Source organism: Solea solea, chromosome 20 (genome assembly GCF_958295425.1).
Source record: "Solea solea chromosome 20, fSolSol10.1, whole genome shotgun sequence".
NCBI classification, from domain to species: Eukaryota; Metazoa; Chordata; class Actinopteri; order Pleuronectiformes; family Soleidae; genus Solea; species Solea solea.
In genome coordinates this window covers 1,443,799-1,452,326 of record NC_081153.1, presented here as the reverse complement: position 1 = coordinate 1,452,326, position 8,528 = coordinate 1,443,799, and positions in this window count along the sequence as shown.

The window sequence follows — 8,528 nt, the reverse complement described above, 5'->3', positions numbered from 1 at the left end:
AACATCGGTGATACTTTACGTCACATCGGCGAGACTTTACTTAACATCGGCGATACTTTACGTCACATCGGTGAGACTTTACGTCACATCAGTGAGACTTTACCTAACATCGGTGATACTTTACTTAACATCGGTGAGACCTTACGTCACATCGGTGAGACTTTACGTCACATCGGTGAGACTTTACTTAACATCGGTGAGACTTTACGTCACATCGGTGAGACTTTACTTAACATCGGTGATACTTTACTTAACATCGGTGATACTTTACGTTACATCAGTGAGACTTTACTTAACATCGATGATACTTTACGTCACATCGGTGAGACTTTACGTCACATCAGTGAGACTTTACTTAACATCGGTGAGACTTTACTTAACATCGGTGATACTTTACGTCACATCAGTGAGACTTTACGTTACATCGGTGAGACTTTACTTAACATCGGTGATACTTTACGTCACATCGGTGATACTTTACTTAACATCGGTGAGACTTTACGTCACATCGGTGAGACTTTACGTCACATCGGTGAGACTTTACTTACCATCGCTGATACTTTACGTCACATCGGTGAGACTTTACATCACATCAGTGAGACTTTACGTCACATTGGTGAGACTTTACGTCACATCGGTGAGACTTTACGTCACATCGGTGAGACTTTACATCACATCGGTGAGACTTTACTTACCATCGCTGATACTTTACGTCACATCGGTGAGACTTTACATCACATCAGTGAGACTTTACGTCACATCGGTGAGACTTTACTTAACATCGGTGAGACTTTACGTTACATCAGTGAGACTTTACTTAACATCGGTGAGACTTTACGTTACATCAGTGAGACTTTACGTTACATCGGTGAGACTTTACGTCACATCGGTGAGACTTTACGTCACATCGGTGAGACTTTACGTCACATCGGTGAGACTTTACGTCACATCGGTGAGACTTTACTTAACATCGGTGAGACTTTACGTCACATCGGTGAGACTTTACTTAACATCGGTGATACTTTACGTCACATCGGTGAGACTTTACGTCACATCGGTGAGACTTTACGTCACATCAGTGAGACTTTACGTCACATCAGTGAGACTTTACGTCACATCAGTGAGACTTTACTTAACATCGGTGAGACTTTACGTCACATCAGTGAGACATTACTTAACATCAGTGAGACTTTACGTCACATCGGTGATACTTTATGTCACATCGGTGAGACTTTACGTCACATCAATGAGACTTTACGTCACATCAGTGAGACTTTACATCACATCAGTGAGACTTTACTTAACATCGGTGAGACTTTACGTCACATCGGTGAGACTTTACCTAACATCGGTGATACTTTATGTCACATCAGTGAGACTTTACGTCACATCGGTGAGACTTTACGTCACATCGGTGAGACTTTACTTAACATCGGTGAGACTTTACGTCACATTGGTGAGACTTTACGTCACATCGGTGAGACTTTACGTCACATCGGTGAGACTTTACTTAACATCGGTGATACTTTACGTCACATCGGCGAGACTTTACTTAACATCGGCGATACTTTACGTCACATCGGTGAGACTTTACGTCACATCAGTGAGACTTTACCTAACATCGGTGATACTTTACTTAACATCGGTGAGACCTTACGTCACATCGGTGAGACTTTACGTCACATCGGTGAGACTTTACTTAACATCGGTGAGACTTTACGTCACATCGGTGAGACTTTACTTAACATCGGTGATACTTTACTTAACATCGGTGATACTTTACGTTACATCAGTGAGACTTTACTTAACATCGATGATACTTTACGTCACATCGGTGAGACTTTACGTCACATCAGTGAGACTTTACTTAACATCGGTGAGACTTTACTTAACATCGGTGATACTTTACGTCACATCAGTGAGACTTTACGTTACATCGGTGAGACTTTACTTAACATCGGTGATACTTTACGTCACATCGGTGATACTTTACTTAACATCGGTGAGACTTTAGGTTACATCAGTGAGACTTTACGTCACATCAGTGAGACTTTACGTTACATCAGTGAGACTTTACGTCACATCAGTGAGTCCCATCAGTGACTTTACGTCACGCCACACTCTTTTTTAAGATAAATCAAATGAAACAATGATAAGTGAAGTCGGTTTAAAGTGTTTGGTTTAAACAGTTACGTTAATATGTAATGAAGGCATGAATAAGCGTGTACCTAATAAAGTGGCTGGTGTTTGTGTGAACGAGCAGAGATTGTTGGTACTTCCTGTTCCTCTGAAGCCTCATGTTGCCATGATGACAACATGAATTCATATTTATGTGCCACAGTTGCTTTTAAAAATGAAGAATAAACAACAATGGTAAATCTGAACACACACACACACACACACACACACTCAGAGGAGCCGCCATTTTATCTTACCTTCTTAAAAACACATGCACTCTCTCTCTCTCTCTCTCTCTCTCTCTCTCATGCACACATTATGTGCTCACACGTCCACGCCGACACGCACCGCACACACACCCAACCCCCACCAAATCCTCTGCTCTACACACACACAGGTTTGTGCAGCTATTCTTCTCAGGACTCTGCATTGACTAAACAAAGCCTAATCCCTAACCTGAACATAACCAGTTAATGACTAACACTAACCTTAACCATAACCACAATTCAAATGAGGTTCCGCCTCATTAGGACCAGGTTTTGTACTCCATGAGGACGACTGGTCCTGACAAGGACAGTGATTATGACAGAAAAAAAAGGTCCTAAAGAGGAAACACATACAAGAACACACACACACCCCTCCACGCACACACACGTGCACGCGAACACACACGCCCTATTCCCCTCCCCCCTCCCATTCCATATACCAGGGCACGTTGTGACAAAACAAAGAACACCCCATAATAGTCAGTCACACAGTATGCATGGTAACCAGTTATGTCAGAGATGAAGGCACTGCGCGCGTGTGTGTGTGTCTTACTGTATATACACTGTTTCACACACACATAAACACAGCTGTGTGTGCGTTTAACTGCACGCACACACACACACACACACACACACACACACAGGATACACAAAATTAGGCACAAATATTCCACAAACCCACACATACACACACCTCCCACACACAAAATTACAGGCTATACACACACACATGCTGGAGTCTCATGTACACACCCAGAAACACACACTTAAACTGTACAAACAACAATGAAACGACACAACACAGACACACAAACTGTCAAACCACTCACTCTCCCACACCAAAGCCCATAGAGAACATCAGTGATTTTAGCTGCTGCTCCTCTGCTGCCTCGTGTGGTCACTTTGTGTCACCGAGGTCAATTTGAACAAAGGATCTTTAAAGCCGAATTTTACAAAATAAGACATTTGAACTTAGTGACGGAGGCAGCAGTGGATCAACAACAACAACAACTCCTGTGTGTGTGACGTTAAAATCACTGATGTTCTCCGTGGGCTTTGGTGTGGGAGAGTGAGTGGTTCACAAACTTCACTTTCCTGTTGTAAAGTCTGTGTCACAGTGAGATAAAGAACGTGTTCGTAGACTTAAAGTGACGTAGATTTCCTTCAGCTGCTTTGTGGGCAGCAGCGAGCGCTCACAACACAGTCACTACTGAAACGAACACAAACTATGACTTTTAACACAAAAAAACAAGACACACAAAACAACACTTTAACACACACACACACACACAGTGTTAGCATTGTGTCTACTCCTCCCTCATGTATCTCTGGCTGCATGTGCACGAGCTGTGAGTGTGCACGAGCTGTGAGTGTGCACGAGCTGTGCACGTGTGCATGTGTTCGTGTGTCCTGGAGGAGAGAGAGAGAGAGAGAGAGAGAGAGAGAGAGAGAGAGGGGTCAGGTTTCTAACCCATGATGCAACTCTTCTCTTCCCTCCCCAATACCCCCCCCCCACCCTCCTCCTCCTTCTTCTTCCTCCAGGCGGGTTGCCCCTAGCAACACACTTATATAATGAGGTCAGAGGGACATCCCATAATAGTGGGCAGGCAGAGCGATGGAGGCGCTCTGGGACAGACAGCAGTCAAAGTGTCAGAGGCTGAATCAGCAGCAAGACAAGATGGCCGCCGCGCGTGTGAGTCATCAGAGTGAAGCTGACGTGACTTTTTATTTGATTTAAACTTCTTTTATTTCAACGACAACATTCACACAAAACATTTCTGTCTTTTTTTACAAAGAAAAACAGGTTTTTAAGCCACTTAACTAAAGACTCAGCTCATCATGATGAACCGCTCCATAACTACGATATATCTACGTCACGTGTTCACGTCTTTATCTCACTGACTATATAACACACACACACACACACACACACATACACAAACACACACACACACACACACACGTTCGACATTCATGACTTGAGGGGACATTGCATTGACTTACATTCATTTCTTGGAGACTTACTCTAACCTTAACCACAATTTCTACTGGCCTAATCCTAATCCTAACCCTAACCCTAAACCTAACCTCAACCTAACCATGAAACATATCTTCACCATAAAATGTAGTAATTTACGTTATGGGGACTTGCTTTTTGTCCCCACAAGGAGGACAAGTCCCCATAATGTGACTGTGTAAACAGGTTTTGGTCCCCACAACATTAGTAAGACCTGGTACACACACACACAAACAAACACACACACACACACACACACACACAAACAAACAAACACACACACACACACAAACACACACACAGGAGCCGCTGTGTCACCTCTGGTGTTAGCTGCTAATGTTAGCATCCATGCCCAACAACTTATGCTATCATTTTGGAATATTTATTAATGCCATATTAGCATTTTAGCATGAAACTCAGACTGAGACACTTCACCTCACATTCAGTCAAAACTAAATATCTGCCAGAAGAAACACAAGGGGCGAGAAAACCCTGATTTTAGCCACAAAAGACTTAATACTAATAATATAATAAATAATAATACATCATATTTTTATAGCGCTTTTCTTGACACGCAAAGACGCTCATAAAATCTACGTCAGTTTAAGTCTACGATGTCTTTATCTCACTGTTACACACACTTTACAACAGGAAACTGACGTTTGTAAACCACTCACTCACTCACACACACACACACACACACACACACACACACACACACACACACACACTCTCTCACACACACACACACAAACACACACTCTCACACACACACACACACACACACAAACACACACCCACTCACTCACACTCACACACACACTCACACACACACACACACACACAGACACACAAAAACACACACCCACTCACTCACTCACACTCACACACACACACACACACACACACACACACAGAGGAGTTGTTGATCCACGGCTGCCTCCATCACTAAGTTCAAACGTCCTATTTTTTAAAAACCCTTTGTTCAGATTGACGTCAGTGACACAGAGTGACCACACGAGGCAGCAGAGGACGAGCAGCTCCTGTGTCCTCGCAGCTTAAATCACTGATTTTCTCTGTGGACTTTGGTTAACAACGCGTTAATAAACATGAAAACAGTGGTGTGTGAGGGCTTCATGTCACTTTATATGATGAATGTGAAGGCAGATGTGCAGGTTAAAGGTCAAAGGTCAAAGGCTAAAGGTTCAGGTTCAGTATTAAAGGTGTACCTAATAAAGTGGCTGTAAGTGTTGTAAAATATTTCTGAGGCTAAGGAGAAAAAAAACCCTCAAACAAAGACATGAGACTTAAAGACGAGAGTGAGGGATGATGGGAAAAAGGTGTTGGGGGGTGGGGGAAGGGCGGAGCTAATCTGTCTGGTTCACGCAGACAAAGGATCAGACGGTGCAGTGTGTGTGTGTGTGTGTGTGTGTGTGGACCTGAAGGATCCATTTTAGTCTGCCAATCAAAATGAAGCCAGGTGTTTTACATACTGTACACACACACACACACACACACACTGATTAACAGCCAAACAGCTCCACCCTGTGGTGACTGTAGGTCACTGCACCCACAGTCCAGTCATCAGACGAACAGAGATCATATTTATTCTTCACTTTAAAATCATTATTACATTTAAATTAGATTTTTCTTTCTCAGACAGAGGAAACACATGTTTTTAAATGTAATATTTTATACTAAAGGAACAGGGTCACATGGTGGTGTAGCGGTTAGCACCTGGGTCTTCTTGCCTTTGCAGCAAGAAGACCCAGGTTTGAGGCCCGGTTGGAACAAGGGCCTTTCTGCATGGAGTTTGTGTGTTCTCCAGGTTCTCCAGGTTCTCCAGGTACTCCAGGTTCTCCAGGTTCCTCCCACAATCCAAAAACATGCAATGTGGGGATTAGGTAAATTGGACACCCTAAATTGACCCTAAGGTACTTCACATTTCGACTACATAGATGAGTCAGTTTTAATAGACATTCATCTTTCCAACGGTGAAATATTCCTTAACAATGTAGACATTTACACTGAGTTTAAATTATAGAAATAAATGACACATTGGATTATTTTGTTACATTTAAAATAAAAACATTCAACATTTTTTAGTTGAATTTTTCTCCTGATGTGAAATTTAGAATTGTTTTCAACTTAAAAAATATATATTATTATTATATTTTAGATACACATAGAAAAGTATAAAAGTAGAAGTAGATATTTTATTTATATAAACCCAAACCAGGGATTTTTTTTCCTTCAAACATTTTTGTCATGGAAAAATTTTTATTATTTAAAAATCCCGGAATCTTAATTTTTTCTCTTATACTAACAATGTGAACTTTTCTTTAAATGGAATTTAAATATTTATCAATTCTTCACAAAATAAAATATAAATTCACCAAAATGTTTTTGCTTTTCCAATAATGTGAAATATTTTCCCTTCCAAAAATCTGAAAAATCATTTATCAATTCACACTACATTTTCTTTTTTCAGTCATTCGAGTTTGAATTAATATAAAATGTTATCATAATTTTCTTAATTTGAGAATTTATAAATTCACAAAAAATGTGAAAACATTTTCTGTTGTAGAATACGAAATACACAGTTACAATTTTGAATTGTAATTTTCAAATTTGAAAATTCAATAAAAATCAAAATTGAATACATTTGACTTTTACAGTTCTGTGTAAATTTTGTTTGTAAATTAACTTAATTTGTATATCCCATATAACATTTTTTATTTGAAATATTTTTGTTTAATTTATTGAAAGATAAACATAAAACTGACTAATTCATCCTAATTAGTAACTTTCCCACTGAAGACAAAATCAGAGTCAAAGTGAAACAAACTTTATTTAAAACAACTTTCATATTTCATCACAGTCTGTTTTTATTGCTTATTTTTTTATTCTGGGTTAGTTTGACAAACCCTCGCTCAAGCTTCAAAGTAAAAGTACAAATATGTCTACATTTTTCAAAGAAAGCGTCCAAACGAGAAAAAGAAAACAAAAAAACTAATAAAATAAAGTTCCTCAGTAAATAAAATAACAAAATGTATATATATATGTACATATGTATATGTATGTGTACATATACACACATACATATACATGTATATGTATATATACAGACATGTACATGTACACATACATATACATGTATATGTATGTGTACATACATATACATGTATATGTATGTGTACATACATATATGTACACATACATACATGTACACATACATACATGTACACATACATATATATATGATACTTCATACATTATGAAAATAAACCATCATCTGCAAAAACAGGAAAAACTACAAAAGAAAAATGGAATTTTTCACTGAAATTTCCTGTTTAATGATTTTTATTTTATTTAACTTTGGCAAAAGATAAATATTTTAAATGTAATTAACGATCAAACTACTTTAATAAATCTAATGATTACAGTGATTTTTCAGCTTCTTAAAGGACGATTTCACCTCTATTTAAATGAAATATAAACTTAAAATCATTATTATGACGCTGCTGATGCTGCGTTTCTTTCATTTATTCTTTTTTTTCAGATCTTTTTTTACTAAATAAAAGTAATAAAAAAAACAAACAACCCTGTATATATCTGGGGTAAAGAGGCCTTTAAAAGTGAAGATTTCCTGCTTTCTCTGCTCCACAGAACAAAAAAAAATCACTAAAACTGAAACATTTTGTGTTTGTGTACAAAAACAAAGACGTTTCAATGGAGAAAATAATCCACAGATTAACAGATTATGAAAGTAAGGGTTCATTGCAGCCGTCATTTATCAACAACCATGCAAACTTTTACAGGGAGGATTTTCAGAATAAGACCCAGGCGTTAGTTAACACGTGCTAAGTCAAAGCTCTGAGAGGGGAACTGCCCTTTAAAGGCCTCCGGAGGCGCCGCCAGTATGTGAGGTTTCCAGTCACACCAGGAGGTGGCAGCAGTGAGCGTGTGGAAGTTTGCTCCTCCACAACCAGTTTTAGAAACTTTATATAAATCAGGATTAGACTTGAGATTATTGTCATCTCTCAAGTTTATTTTCTTCTTGGGTG